Raw genomic sequence first — 17,255 nt, forward strand, 5'->3', positions numbered from 1 at the left:
TATAGTGGGACATGCTTGGCAGGCTGCTGTTTACTGCTTGTGCTCATCCGATCCCTTCTGGGCGCCAGGTGCAGACCCTGGGAGTCCCTGATACCTGTAACAACAAAGGCAAGTCTCTGGCTGAGTGCCGGGTTCACGGCTTGAGGTGGTGGAAGCTTGTTTTGTCGGGTGGTCGGATCTGTCCCGGTGGTGCTTCACGTCCGGTGCGGGATTGTGGTGGCTTAAGGTGGAGGCGAGTGCTTGACGTGGGACAGGCTCTGCATTTCTGTTTGTGCCTCCGGTCCCGTCTTCAACGCCTTTTGCGTTGGTGGATTTTAATGGGGACTGCTTCGTTTAGCTGTGGTGGAGCTTGTTGGGGCTGTGGTGGAGCTTGTTGGGGCTTCCTGCTTGTTATTTGCTTCCAAAATTGATTAAAGAGTCTGTCCAGCTTAGACTCAATATCCTGCCATGCTTTGCTGGTACCAGGAGGACACGCGGCTGCCGCCATATTGGGAGAGTCGCAGATGAGTCCATTAGCTCCAGGCTCCAGACAGCTTCTCAGGGGTGGACCGGGATAACCCCCACCGGTCCGAGGGGGGGGGGGGGGTAACGGAGCTCCTGCCGGGAAGTAGCTGCTCCTGGGCATCCCAGGATCGGGAGATCGCCCGCCTCTCCCGCCCGGTGAGCACCAGGCCACACTTGCCACACGGAGGTAAGTAAGACTCTGTCGAGTTGCTGACCGCTATTAAGCATGTCGGGTCGGTCAGGTAGGAGCAACATTGCTGGGTCATCCCCTTCTGGGGTGAAATTCGCCTGTTGATAGCTGCTTAAAGTGAGATATTGAGGGAGCTCACAAGAAGTGCGTCTTTCCTACTTGACAGCTAGGCCCCGCCCCCCGGAAGCTGCATTCTTAGTGAGAGGAGGGACAGTGTAGCTGCTGCTGATTTAATAGGGAAATCGATAGCTAGGCTAGTGTATTCAGTGTCCACTACAGTCCTGAAGGACTCATCTGATCTCTGCTGTAAGGACAGCACCCCAAAAAGCCCTTTTTAGGGCTAGAACATCAGTCTGCTTTTTTTTTCTGTGTAATCTAATTGCAGTTGCCTGCCTGCCTGCCAGCGTGTGTGTCAGGCTCACAGCGTATACTGTGCCCACTTGCCCAGTGCCACCACTCATATCTGGTGTCACAATAGCTTGCATTTAAAAAAAACTAAACTTTTTTGACTGTAATATAATAGCAGTCAGTTTCCTTCACACGTGTGCGTTTCAGGGCCTGCCAGGGCACAGTGTCACACCAGTGCAACTCATATCTGGTGTAACAGTCGTGTACATTTAAAAAAAAAATACAGGGGGCTTGTTGTCACCTTTAGGGGACCCTTGGTGTTGTACGTGGCTGGGTGGAGGAAGAGACCTTCAATTACATTAGAGAGGACAAGGAACGGGACATGGCTAGCTTGGTATCCAACCTTGTGCAAATGGGGAGTTTGCGGTTGTGCAAATAGACTGTTTGCGGTTGTTTGCGGTGCGTTAAACGGGGAGTTTGGTCTGTCACTGTGAAGCGGGCATAAACCTTACACTACCTGATCGATACAACATCATACCTGATGTTTTAAAGCACATTATTCCAAACAATTTAGGAATGTTAGGTGATTTATGCCCTTTATGGATTAAAACCACACTCTGCATCAACTATGTAATTTTCCATGGGAGTTTTGCCATGGATCCCCCTCCGGCATGCCACAGTCCAGGTGTTAGTCCCCTTGAAACAACTTTTCCATCACTATTGTGGCCAGAAAGAGTCCCTGTGGTTTTTAAAATTTGCCTGCCTATTGAAGTCTATGGCGGTTCGCCCGGTTCGCCCGTTCGCAAACATTTGCGGAAGTTCGCATTCGCCGTTCGCGAACGGAAAATTTTATGTTCGCGACATCTCTAGTCACTACACTTGGAACAGTTAAAGGACCACTATAGTGCCAGGAAAACATACTCCCTCAGGGACCCCCTCCCGCCGGGCGCTGGGGAGAGTAAAGGGTTAAAACTTACCTTTCTCCTCCTCCTCTCCGCCTCCGATCCTCCCTTTCGGCTGAATGCACATGCGTGGCAAGAGCTGCGCACGCATTCAGCCGGTCTCATAGGAAAGCATTACAATTTCCTATGGACGCTTGCGTGCTCTCACTGTGATTTTCACAGTGAGAATCACGCAAGCGCCTCTAGCGGCTGTCAATGAGACAGCCACTAGAGGATTTGGAGGCTGGATTAACCCTATTATAAAGGGTTAGTACTAGAGGGACGTGGCACCCAGACCACCTCATTAAGCTGAAGTGGTCTGGGTGCCTAGAGTGGTCCTTTAAAGGGATACTTTAGGCATCAAAGCAACTTTAGCTTAATTAAGCAGTTTTAGTTTATATATCATGCTGCTCAATTCTCTGCGATTTAGGAGTTAATTCACTTTTCTTTCAGTTTACACAATCTGGGCCACACATTTACCCTGGCTGTGTTTCACACAGCCTGCATGAAAAAAATGTTTTTATTTTCAATCAGTTGTTAACTTGCTTTTATCTTCTGCTCTACAAATTTAACTTTAATTACACACAGAAGGCTCCTTCAGGGTCTAGAAGACTACTAACAAATTAAGAGATTTCAAATGAAACAGAATGCGCAATAAAGGAAGTGTAGACATTAGATCTCTTTTTACAGTAAGTGTTTAGGAAGGCTGCGCAAGTTACATGCAGGGAGGTCTGACCTTGCCTGTATAATTAAAGGAGATTTTACTCCTAAATGGCAGATAATTGAGTAGTGAGAATGCGGAGATATGATCCATAAATCAAAACTGCTTCATTAAGCAAAAGTTGTTTTGGTGCCCATAGTGTCCCTTTAAGTTCATACCTCCAAAAACTTAAAAATTATATATGACCCTATACAGGTTTGGAAGTGAGACACATGACTTTGTCAGGTGTAGGAGAACAACATCCATGAATAGTTTGATGTTGTACTCTTACTCATCAGATTGTAACCTGCTAATATTAGGATTTGCCCTGATCAGCTGAGCTAGTGGTTCAATCACAGTGGCAAAAAGAAGTGGAGAAAGAGAACAACCCTGGCATATTTATTTGTGAATAGAAAAAATAGATGATCCAGGTCCCAGTGTGGTGACCTTCACCATTGGTGAAGAGTAGAGACTATGAATAGTGCTCATAAACCTTGGTGGGAAACCCATATAGGACATACGTTCCTAAAGGTATCTCCAGTCAATTACATTAAAGGAATACTATAGGGTCAGGAACACAAACATGCATTCCTGATGCTATAGTGTTAAAATCCCCATCTAGTTCCCCTTGCCCCGTCTTTCCTCCCTAAATATAGTAATTTCTTACTTGTATTCAAGTCTGCGGCTGTTGGCTCTGCTCCTGTCTGACTCTGAAACTGCCTGCTGTCTGCTGACATCATCAGACGTGGTGGTCTGAGCCAATCACAATGCTTCCCCATGAAATTGACTGAGACTGTCAAGGAGGCAGATCTGGGGCAGCGTCAGCACAAGTCATACACAGCCCTGGCCAATCAGCATTTCCTCATAGAAATGAATTAAATTAATGCATCTCTATGAGGACAGTTTAGTGTCTGCATGCAGAGGGTGGAGACACTGAATAATGGTGCTGCTCACTGTGCAGCACTGCCACATGAAGCACCTCTAGCAGCCATCTGAGGAGTGGCCAGTGGAGTTATAGGCTGTAATGTAAACACTGCATTTCACTTCAAAAACAGTGTTTACTGCAAAAAGCCTGAAGGTAATGATTCTACTCACCAGAACAAATGCAATACGCTGTAGTTGTTCTGGTGACTATAGTGTCCCTTTAAATTCTTTTAAAGAGCTTTTTCCAGAGTGAATCTTACTGCATCAGTTGTACCTCAAAGTATAAAAAAATACAATATGGTCTGAAGAAATAATGTCTGGAAAATGAGGGCTAAGCTTATCGCCTGGCACCCTCACATATACTTTCATATTGGTATTGACAAGCGTTATAGGCCTACACTTAGCAAGTAGCATTGGAACTTTACTCTTTACCACCTTTTGGAATGAATCACTGTGATTTTAGCAACCAACTTCTCCGGATGAAAGATGGACCTATTTAAAATTCATTAAAAGTTCTCACCAGAGAAGGGACAAGAGAGTTAGAAAACTTCAGGGCCTATTGTCTCACCACTTTTTAGAAAGTACAATACAGCCATGACCTCTTCAGCAGTGATGGGACATGTTACCCACTAGTATCCTCCTCTGAGATGGCCTCTCATCATTCTCCTACCTCCTAACTAATTTATCAATCTCTATTCGTCTTAAATTAATCTGTATTGCTAATCTTTAATCTTCTCTATTTGTATTTCTTCCAATAGGGCCCAGTACCTTTTCTAAAGATTAATACTTTTTATAAAAATTTCCTGGGGTTTAACTTTTGTTTATTATTATTAGTATATTTGTGCAATAAAGAATGTTAAGGTTTATATATAGTAAATATAGGGCAAACAGTACTTTTTGCATAAGCAGTGAATAACCAGAGAAAAATACTGTTAGTCTACTTTTTATGCTTCAAGGAGAACATGTATGTTATTATACCCCCACCCACACCTTCTATTTGGCACACAGTGGGTTAAATAAATGCCAGTGAAATATTGTAACACAGCAATTACTGGTATGAGCACAATATATGGAATCATCCATGAATCTGCTTAAGTTTGATCACCATCCAATAACAAGTTAATTTTTAATTCTTGTTATTTTTTTATCATCATTTTTCATCAGTTTTACACAAAGTATTCCGAATTGTGGTGTAAAAAGCTCTCTTTTTCAAACAGTCGGGGATTTTCCCAGGTACGTGGGAGGTTGGCTGTTTCACAGTTTTGTTAGTTTGTGTTCCCTGCATGAGTTCTTTCATTAAACACTCTTCTACTGCAACATTAATAGAAATGGCACAATTACAATTGAAAATATTTTATACTGTCACCCTGTGATATAGTGTGCCAGCCTGTTTGCATTTCTAAAGATTTCAGTAGAGGGATACACATAGGAGATCTCACAACATGGTGTGAAAAAGGCAACAAACTCAATGTGTAGATCTCAGCTAGAGCTGATGATTTGCACAGTTTAATTTTACTTTCTAGAATTGTATTAACCGTCTCATTTCATGGAAGGCAAAGATTGTATTGTGCATGGCAAGCAATGGGTTAATTATGCAAAGATCTGCAATTCTTTGAAGTTATTAGACTTGGAGATTTGTTTAATTCCAAATGGCAATTCTTCTGAATTTGAGACAGTTGGGTGATCATTTGAATTCCCAAACTCTGAGCCAAATGTACCCGAATCGTGAACCACACAAAATGCACAGTGGAGAAACATGTTAATTTTGATTTGTGATTCAGAATTTTGCCCCGTCACTGAATGATGATTTTATTAAAAAAAAAAAAAAACCTGAGCATTCGTGGGAAGATAGGAATATTAAAAAAATATTTATCTATATAGTGTATATTTTGTTTAAATGTAGATTTATTTTTACACCTCTTTTTCCCTTTATTATTCCTCATTTCATCTGTGAACCACATGGAGCGAAAATTATCCTACCAGTGAACTGTAAAATATATACATGATCCATTTTTGCACAGTTTTGTTTCCCGAATCATTCTTTTGTTTCCAAAATTCTTCTGAACTGAATTAACATAGGCCTTGATTTAATAAGTGTTCCAAATAATTCAATCCTGGTTAAAAAAAAAACAAAAAAAAAACTTCCAAATTATTTATTTTACCTAAAATTTCTATAGACTTTAATGGTGACTTCTGTAGATAAATAATTTGGAGCTTTTTTTCTAACAGAATTGAATCATTTGGAAAACTTATTAAATCAAGATCGTATGGTCTAAATTCGGCCCTACAGTTTTAATTTTTTTAAAAATTGGTTTTGCCAAAATGAATTTTCCTGCCCTGCACAAGTCCTGTCAAAACTTGATGAAATTATTATTATATGAAAAAAATAGTTTTGAGGTAACAGTTGTCCTTTAAGCTCTGGACTGGAATCCAGTGTAAGTATAAATTGGCCAGGATTGGAAAATGATGTACAATTTGTTTGGTCTTTTTCCTTAAATAAATTGCCAACCTCGTACTTTCAAATTCCATATACTTTTGATCAAATGGACCAAGGGAAGGCCAGTTGGTTTGCCTAATTCTGACAAATTCCTTTAATAATTCATGAATAAAATGTGTAAAATAACTTGATAAAATAATAATACTCTCCCTCATCAATATACCGTTGAATGAGAAGCATTTTTTTCTTTACTTATCACAAAATTGAGTTCACTAGACTGTGGCACCAATGAAGTGCCATCAGTTTAAATTACAGTGATCTTCAGCCATGTAAGTAGCGGGCACAGTATATGGGGTACTAACCTAAGTCCAACAGTAAAATAACCCTAGCACATGGCAACTGTGTCAGCATGGAACATTTCCCACTGCTTAATGGAACATGATAGTAATTACAGTTAATAAAAGTGGTGAAAAGATACCATAAAGTTCCATTTTTCTATAACTAATAGCCTCATTGCCTTCATTACCTACCTCTCCTAACCCATATCCTAAAAAAAGCTTTTACAAATGTAACATGCTACTGGAATTTCCATATCTTCTCTATCTCATTTTGTGCCTACATGATCTCAAGAACCTTTTACCTCCATAAGATTAAACATGGCCTGTTTTGGTGAGAGTTGTACTAATGCATTATACTGTAATTTGCATATCTATGAACAAAAAAAATGCCTTCCCTGGAAGATTTTGTGGTTTCAAAGGAGCACTCAAAGAACCATGACTTCTAAAGCCCAAAGTTGTGGTTATGGTGTTACGAGAGCCTTTGCACCATTCCTGAGTAATATCTCAAACCATTTCAGATTGATTTGACACTTGGATCCTGCTTCCAGTCTTATGGAGCAGGAGAAGCTGGATGTTTGTTAAAATCATGCTGGCTCTTTATCAATTGACTGAGAGCATCAACACTGCACTCGCAACTGTGAGTATTTGAGTTCTTGTATTTGTACAATCTGACATCCAGTTTCTCCAGCTTGAAGAGGACTGGAAACAGTGTGAGTGCCTGGCAGGATCCAAATATGCATCAAACTGTGCTAAGACGGTTTGCCAGATCACATGGATTACACCATAACCACTAAGGTGGGCTCTGTTGGTTATCATGCTTGAAGTGTTATTTTAAGGTGAATAAGCACTACAGGACAACAATGACAACTATCTTAATTATATTATGCAAAGGAAAATGTGATGAATAGATGGTACGTTCGAAATTCCATGGGTAAATCCATGAAAATGACTTGATTAACAAATAAAACATAATTGGTTCTTGAATGGTCTAGCCATCAGGCACAAGAGAAAAAAAAATGAAGATGTAAATGTCCTTGACACAAAGGAGTTAAATGTGTAACATGGAGCGACAGATGCATCATCGTGTTGTAAGAAGAAAAAAAAAAACACAATTCTTTGTGAAAACCGATCTGAGAGGCGACACAAGAAAAAATAATGAATAACAAGACGAATCTTTGAACAAACCAAATCAAAGAAATCCCTGCTGCCCTGATCCCAGAGAGCACAGAATGATGGAGCTTCCTGCAGGAAACAGTCAGAAATTCAGAAAAATCCAAAATATTTTATAATTCATATGGTATATACATACCGCTGAGTGTGAGGGATTCTGTCTGCATGAAAAGCCAGCAAGTGGCACCTCATTAAACAAGACCTAGACATAATCTAGCTTGGAACAGATAAAAAGAAAGGCTACATGTGAGGCTAACCAGCCCGAGGGCTTAATCTCAAAGCTTTTCACTATAATGAATGAATTAAGTAGGGCAAGTGATTAACAACAAAGACGCTATTAAGTTATGATAAAAAAACAGAAATGGCATTTTAAATCTATCTATAGCTCATCTACCTTTCTTTCTCTCTCTCTCTCTCTCTCTCTCTCTCTGTCTCTCTCTCCCTCTCTCGCTCTCTTTCTTTCTGTCTGTCTGTCTGTCTGTCTGTCTGTCTGTCTTTTTGCCTGTCATCTATCTCTCTTCTTTTTGCTAATGCACTTGCACACACATTTTTTATTACATATATTAATAATGTATGGCAGAATAATATATTATATTGGCAATAAAATGTCTGAATGCTTGGGAATAATCTTAATTATTTTTTTGTTATATGAATTTGTAATAGAAACGTTCTAACAGAGGTTACACATTTCATTTTACTTTGGTCCGAAAATGTCACACAATCTGAACTGTGCTGGTTTATTCACTAAATAAAACACACACATATATCATGCCCCTTTTGAGCCACTATATAAATGTATGAGAGATAGCAAAATATTCACTACACGTTTGGGTGCCATAAAAGCGAAATTCTAAAAATAAACCTCTACGTCCCAGATGATGTAACACGATTGCTGTTATTCTATAGTCTAATTAAATTAATAGTGAGAATAAATTGTTCTAATTATGATTTATTATGGGTACTTCATCACTGATGTGAGAGTCTGACAGATGGTATTTTAATGAAGTTTGTATAGGTTCGGAAAGGTAAATATTAGTATGATATTAGCCTAACATTAATATTTACTGAACTAGCAAAATATGATTTTAAATAAATGATAACACTGAATACATAATATAAAACCATATTGTGGCATGATACGGTACAATATTAATAAGCAAGTGGAATTTTTTATTTATTTTTTAAACGTGCAAGCTGTCATATTTTGGTTTGTGGTTATCCCATAAAATGGGCTGGATTCTTTTAGCGTAATACGGATTTTACTCTGCTTACTGAATAGCATTCCTCTTTTGAAATCTATGGGAAAATTGCTATTCGGTAATCAGAGTAAATCCTTATCCTGCCAAGAAGATCCAGAAAAGAGTATACTTAATTGGGTCCATCGGCTCCAGAGAAGCATTTTGAGAGAAACAAGCCCTACAGGTATACCTCTAAGATTTTTGAGAATCAATTTGGTCCAAGCGCAATTTTAGAATTCTGTATTTGGAGAATATCTTAGCATGGGAGTACCTAGAGAATTTGGCACCTGGGACGAGTCCTCTTTATGGCACGCCGCACCCCCCTACCAAACGCAAAATTTTCTAATGTATGTAGCACTGAGCAGTGTTTGTGCATTTGAATGTAAGCACGTTTTTGTATGGAGTTAGTGTGAGTGAATGTAGGGGTGTGTTTGTATGTAATATTGGCATTTGAATGCAGGTATGCATTTGTGTGTAGTATTGGTGAAATGCAGTGGTGTGGTTATATATAATGGTGATGTTTTAATACAGTTGTGTGTTTGTCTGTAGTGGTGTCTGAATACCATGGTGTGCTTGTATGTAGTTTTGGCAAGATGTGGAGATGTATGCACATATACACATACACACATATATACACACTGACACACATGCAGATACATATACACACAAGTACACACATGCAGATACGCAGACATGCAATCACACACAGATACACAGACACACAGACACACATGCAGCTACACAGACACAAGCACACATACACATACTGACTTTCACATCCTCCCAGCACTGTCATTACATTATTACAGACGCCCACTCACTCTGTTAAAGCACTGCAGCACCCTGAAGCAGTGGCGACTCTAGGAACAATATATAGGGGAGGCACATAAGATACCACAGTCAAAACAGGGGCGGGGTGGGGGGTGAGGGGGGCATGAGAGAACACATTTGCATAGAATTCACATTAGCCATCCAGATTTCCTGTTATGGGCTGGCTGTCACCTCTTAAGTTCGATCTTTGTTTAGCGTATAACTCCTCTATTTGCTATCCTTATGTGAGATTGTCATAATTAAGGACACTAAATAAGAGAGCTATCTGCTAAACAGCACCCTAAGTTGGCATCTTTAAATATGGAATCTCACATAAGGGCACCAATTTAGGGAATTATCTACTAAATAGCTAAAAGATAAAAATGTAAAAAGCCTTTTTTCTTAATTTTAATATTTCAGTTGTTTAGTAGATAACTCCCTTATTTGTTATCCTTATGTGAGATTGACACATTTAAGGACCCAAATTAGGAAGCTATCTACTAAACACATACACATTTATGTACACACACAACAGCAGATATATACACACACAGACAATTACAATAAACACACACTTAATGACAGATACACATAATCAAAGACATACACAAACACAATCACATACACACATAATTACTGACATACAAATACAAAAATCACATTTAGTAATTAAGAGGTCCATCCAACCTCCCTACCTTGCTCTGCGAGGGCTGGAGTGGATCCTCCTCCTGGTGACTAGTGGTTGCTGCTGGGCTGGGATCTCTGTGTTCTTCCTGCACAGCCCACTTGCGCACACATTAATGATGCCGATGTCAGGATGATGACATATCCCAGCTGCCGGCCTACTGCAGGTCACAAACAAACTCCTAAGTAGTCCATAAAATGTTTAATCTTACTGCCTCCCAGTATATATCTGTCCTTGTCCCTTGTGGGAAAATGTGTGTTTGTGACAATATATGTACATGCAATGAGTGTGACTGCATATGTAATCTGTGAATGTGAGCCTGTGTGTAATGTGTCAGTGGGGGAACAGTTTGATGTGGGGCACCTGGGGCAGACCATTCCCCCAATCTCTCTTCTGAGTATGCCACTGCATCTTAGAGGTATCAAGTTCTCTAACAGTGATACAGAAAGATTCCATTACAGGACCGATCCTGGGTGGGTTCAAAGAGGCGGATCAGCGAGGTGTGCAGTGTTAGGTCCCATCCCTTTTGTTAGGCTCGCTATCAGCACCTGATGGCAGAGCTGGAAGGAAAAGATTACAAGCTGGCATGGCATATTGCCCTCAAATTGCTTGTCAGCTTCTAACCTTTTCCTACCAGCTCTGACGCCTGGCGCTGATCGCGAGTGGGCAGAACCTAAATAAAGGGGTGGGAACTAACATGAGGGGGTGGAACCTAGAGCTGCACACCTTGCTGGTCCACCTCTACGCACCCATCCAGGATTTGCACTACTCTAGTAAGTACACTGTGTGAGCTGGATTCTCTTAGCAAAGTAAAGGTTCTTTCTACTTACATAGACCTTAATGGAGGAATTACTGTTCACTAAGAGGAGAATCCTGCCTATTGTATTTTTTTCCCATGGATATATTGGTTTCCTGGGTATATGTGGTGTTTAATAAAGAAATGTCAGAAAATACAGGACTCCACCCATTTGTAGTGATAGGAGCTTGAAAGGGTTAAATATTGAGCAACGTTGCCACAGGAATTTCATTGTAAGTGTATTCATGCTTGCTTCCAACATACATTGACAATAGTATATTAAAACGCCCAGACACACAGTGGTTCTCTTTTCCTCTTACAAATCGCTCATTTATGAAAGCGGTAAAGTTAGAGGAAGCAGAGTAATGAAAGATATCCTGGAAGTGATGTAAACCCAATCATGAGTTGCTTCTCTCGACGGAGATTATACATTTTAGATATACTAGTCATGTTACTATACAAACGTAGACGAACCATGCATCCTTTATTTTTACATAACAAAACTATCAAATCCAGTAATGTGGCAAAAAAACATTTGAGAACCTTTATGATGTTTACCTTTATAGTTAAAAAGTAAAAATATAAAAAAAAAAAACAATTTTTATCTAATGTGAGTGTCACCCATTTTTCACTGTATACTGATGGCTCTAGGTCAGGATCAACTGTTTTAGTATTTGGATAGAAGTCTGAGCTTAACCCCTTAAGGACCAAACTTCTGGAATAAAATGGAATCATGACGTGTCACACACGTCATGTGTCCTTAAGGGGTTAAAGGAACACTCTAAGCACTTTGTCATTGTGTTGGCAACTGTGACGAGTACCTAATTTAATTAAAGGGCACACATTCACTACTGATAATAATTTCCCTGATATATACAACACACGTCATTGTCACATTGCTAGCAGTTCATAGATTCATTCTACTTGCTAACAGGATTATTTATTTAACCGAGATTTGTGTGGGAATTGACTAGGAAATTGCAAATTATGGGCCAAAATACCCAAATTTGAAACATTCTCAAACTTAGCCATTTCTTCCTACTCTGCTTTTTTCAAGCACCATAACGTCTCATGGGAGGGCTGCCAAATGCCCCCCACCCCCAGAGTAACTAGCATACGTTGTTTGTGTGATCCAGTATCCCACTCTTCTGTGGTTCCAAATGAAAGAAGATGTCTTGGGATGTCTCTTAGTACTGCAGGAATGAGATAGCAGGCAATGCAGGGTTTTTGCTAGACCAGCACGGTGAAGGACAAACCCACTAGGCGTTTTCTTTGTGTACTGCACTATTTGGGGCTGCTGCTGCTCAGGATGCAAAACTATGATAGTTTGTGCAGGGACCCTGGGGGTGTTTACAAGTGACTTCACTTCAGGGTGAGATTAGACAGTGCTTATGATATTCATCACACACCCATTGTCATTAGTAGCAAGGGATATATGATACAATACCTCATAAGTCCATCAATAGGACCTTCCACTCAGATATCTGTGTTTTGTGCAAAAAAAGTCATTAATTTGTCAACGTTGCCAGCCCTCCTCTGTAACATCTACAACTCCTACAACTAAGTTATGTGATTATGGTGCCAGAATTCTAGGAGTGGAGATATTACTATGACAAAGAAACCTGTTAATTTGGTGTTCCTAAAATATAAGCAGTGATTGAGCATGAGGGAATCTTCCATCTTGATATCCTAAGCCAAAGATCTGAACTTTTATCAACCAATCGAAAACTGTTCAATAGACACGAGAGTGGTAGCACACAGATGGGATTATGTAAAAAATGTGTTGTGCTTACTTTTATGCTGTGTTTTTCTGGTGCTTTTCATATTTGCACCTATTTATTTCCTTACTTGAGTAAAAATATTCCTTACCACATCTCTTATGTCATTTTTTTTTTTACTGTTTAATTTTTTTGTTGTTATTTCACAAATTTGTTGATTAGAATGTATAAAAAAGAGGTGCAAAATTTTGCCTTCTTTTCTGACAGATTTTTTTCCACCACTGTCAGAGTGATGGGTTTTCCTGTACACGTAAACAACTTTTACGCACTCTCTTTTTTTCAAGGAATTAATAAAATCCTCCAATTTGCGAATGTCCTTTTTCCCAGCAATATTATTTGGTGATTGTAATCAATGGTAACATCCATCAGAAAAAAAGGGGATATTTTCGAAAGAGGAATAAAAAGTGACAGAAAGACAGATTATTTTGGTGCATTACAGAAAAAGAAAAGAAAAATGTCAGCAATGCATAAAGGGGACAGTTTTATACATATAAAAATGTTGCGGGGGCGTGGTTTTGACTGCCGACCGAGATGGCCGCCTAGACTCAGAGCTCCGCACCCGAGACCCATAAAAACGCACTGCAACCCGCTACAACCAAGGCTGGTGACCCAAAACAGCGACTCCGCACACGGCAGAACCGGACCCGTTCCCAATACACGGATGTCCAACCGCAAATCGACAAAGAAGGGCCAGAAGGAGGCAATATCTATAGCGGACATGCTATCCACTCACAGGCCTGCTGCACGCGGCTCGCAAGCCAGCACACTTCCCACGGAGGCGGACAGCCCTGCAACAACGCCCAATACTGTCGGAGAGGCCTCCGGCACAGCGATACTGAAATCGCTGGCAGAAACCAAAGGGTTTTTGGCGGCAGAAATAGCCCGCTCCACGGCGGAAGTGAAAGCGGAGATTGCCGCCATTGGGGCCCGCACCTCGGCCATGGAGAAGCGCATGGCCCAAGTAACCACTGCCTACAATGGAGCAACGAAACTTACCAACGCCATGCAGCACCGGATTGCAGACCTAGAACTGGAGCTGGAAGACCTTTCAAACAGGGCCAGGCGCAACAACCTACGGATCAGGGGCCTGCCTGAAACGGTGGAGGATGCAGACCTGGAAACCATCTTGGTGGCATGCCTCCGCCAGGGACTGCCCAACATCCCTGACCAGCTCTGGCAAGTAGAAAGAACACATCGTGCCCTGAGAGCCAAGGGACCCAGCAACAGCCCACCCAGGGACGTCATAATGAAGTGGCACCATTTCAAAACGAAAGAGGCGATCCTGAAACAGAGCAGGCAACAGCCTTACACGTGGGAAGGTACGACACTCCAACTGTATCAGGATGTCGCCCCGTCCACGCTGCAGCGCCGGAAGGAATGGAAGCCGATCACCGACTTGCTGAGAGAGAAAGGGGTTCGCTTCGCCTGGGGCTACCCCTTCAAGATCATCGCGTTCAACGGCCCCAGACCGACGGTCCTACTGCCGACAGCAGACGCGAGGGCATTCTTAAGAGACCTTAACATCGAAACTCCAGATGACCTGCAGATGCCCATACATGGCGCAGACGACATAGCCCTACTGCCCGCATCCTGGGAAGAGCAGAGCAACAGTTCCAATTGATCCCGTGGCGGCGGGAGATGGACACTCCAGGGGACTCATATGCACGCAAGCTAACCATATTGATTTTTAACGTGTTTTCTTTTTTTCTGTTGTTGTTTATCTCAAATCTCTTAAGTGCACAGTTTGCATGTTATACCTGTTTCAGCTAGCATAGAAAATAATTAATTACTACTGTGAATGGGAGCGGAGACCGAATTTGCCTCACAGGGGAGAGGGACACGATGGGGGAGGGGGGAGGAGGCTCGGGGGACATGTTGTTACTGGAGACACTGGTGAGCTGACACAGAGCACCAGAAATATGGCTAAAACACCCAGCAAGCAGATAGCGAAACCCGCCATGGGCCGTTTGAAGGGGGGAAAAGGCGGGAGGGCACGACCACGTAGGGGAGCACACGAACTGAGGCGGCAATAGACCAGGTAGCTGGCACACCTCTGAGGCTCTTAACTGGCCCACAACCCTGATATCAGGCTACACCAGACATCCACACAAGCTATGTAGACTCCCATATACAGCGGGGGCGACCCAGCGCTCAAACCGCGCGATGTAACTACCACACAGGCTTCTGGGCTCCCTGCAGAGGACTGGACAGACAGGGAGCATACCGGACATTGAAACATAAACACCCCATGAGAAAACACTGTCAGAAAGAAAGGCAGACAGGACACAAATCAACCCCCCCAGGGAGGGAAAAAATAAATAAATAAATAAAAAAATAAAAAAGACACAAAAATAATACAAACAAACAAACAAAAGACGATAAAAATAACATAAAAGGGACATGCCCGGGAGGTTGGGGCCCCGCTGACATGTGGGGCAGATGGGCAAGAGCTCAGCTGGGGACGAAGACAGGGGACAGTAAGGAGGCTGACCCGCTCTATGAATTAACGTCCCACCACTAGACCCCCCTTGCACAGGCTGACACCCTACCCCGGGACGATGAGGCATGACACACAAAGAAGAGACTATGACACCCCACCACCCCCACCCCCGCCAGGAGGCTGACCGATCGGATAGAACAGCATTGGTTGTAACATATACATATGGGTCTCGCCAGGGTGCTAGGCAGCTGAGCCTCCACCCCGCGAGAGGAACACACCTCAGCGCGGTGGGAGCACACCCCACTGGCTCCTGGCGATAGGTAAGACCCGGACTTGCTATCTAGCATTATCAAATTTTTGATAAATTTGCAGTACTAAGTACCTGCAGAGTACTACTTTGTATATAGTTATTTTTTCTTCTCTTTTCCTTTATCGGATAGTGGACTGACTGCAGGCCACTGCCGTCCCTGCATATCTCGGACACCTTCCGTACCCAATCCCCCCACCCCCTCCCTTCCCCGCCAGCCAGCGGAGGGATCGACACTCGCTGGGGACAGACAGTTGGCGGAACTCTAAAACACACGCCACTGAACCACAACTGCCTCACCAAGAGACGAGTAAGCCGCACATCGCACCCCACACTAACCAAACATGGAACTCAAACTAACATCCTTGAATGTTAACGGGCTGAACGCCCCTAACAAGCGCAGGCTCCTTTTAAGAGAAATTAACAGGCAACGCGCTGACATCACCTTCATCCAAGAAACGCACATACCACGCGCTTCAAAGATACAACTAACAAATCACATATATACTAAGGCCTACGCATCCAGGGCACCATACAAAAAAAACGGGGTCGAAACACTCATACACAAACGCTGTCCCATGCAAATCCATGAGGTACAAACGGACGCGGAGGGCCGGTACTTGGTGCTTTCAGGAACAATGCACGCTAATGTCTACCACCTCATAAATATATACGCTCCGAACACCCCTTCCCCGCAGTTCTGGACAGATCTCGAAACACTGATTAGGAAGCTCCCGAGGGGGATACTCATCCTGGGGGGGGACTGGAACGCCACACCCTGCCCAGCCTCCGACAGAAGCGGAGGACCCCGCCTCCCAAGATCACAGAACAGGGGGGGACAGGACAAACTCCTACATAACTTCATACGACACAACGGGCTGCTGGACCCCTGGAGGCTCCAGCACCCAGGGGAACAGGACTATACATTCTACTCGGCGGCACACACCACCTACTCCAGAATAGATTTCTTCCTCACAAACCAAACAGGCATGCATTGGACTCAATCGACGACGATCAACCCCATATCGTGGTCAGACCACGCAGATATAGCTCTTACACTCAAAACCCCAGGCACCCACACGCCGTGGAGATGGAGACTGAATGCATCTCTACTCAGAAACCCACAGGTCAAGGACGAAATCCAAAAAGAAATTACACAATACTTTCAGACCAACGCTACCCCAGACGTCTCCCCGACGACTCTATGGGCAGCTCACAAGACCGTAATCCGCGGACTCCTCATAAAAATCGCCACCCGACTAAAAAGGGAACGAAGTAAACGACTAGCAGACCTCCAAACACAATTGCGCAAAATAGAACTGCGTCACAAACAGACAGTCACCCACGCCACAACCAAAGAATTGAAAGACACTAGACACCTGATTAGGGAACTGATGCTTGACGATGTCAGTAAAGAACTCACCAAAACCAAACGACTTTTCTACGAAAAGTCCAACAAAATGGACACACTCCTAGCTCGAGCCCTCAGGCCTAAGACTGCAACCACCATGATCACCGCTCTGAAAGACAAACAGGGCAAACTAATCACTACCCCCAAAGACATAAATGACGAATTCACGAACTTCTTCACGGCGGTATATAACCACTCTCCCACGCTGACAGCGCATAACGAACACTACACTACCATT

This window comes from Pelobates fuscus, chromosome 9, assembly GCF_036172605.1.
Source record: "Pelobates fuscus isolate aPelFus1 chromosome 9, aPelFus1.pri, whole genome shotgun sequence".
In the NCBI taxonomy this organism is placed as follows: Eukaryota; Metazoa; Chordata; class Amphibia; order Anura; family Pelobatidae; genus Pelobates; species Pelobates fuscus.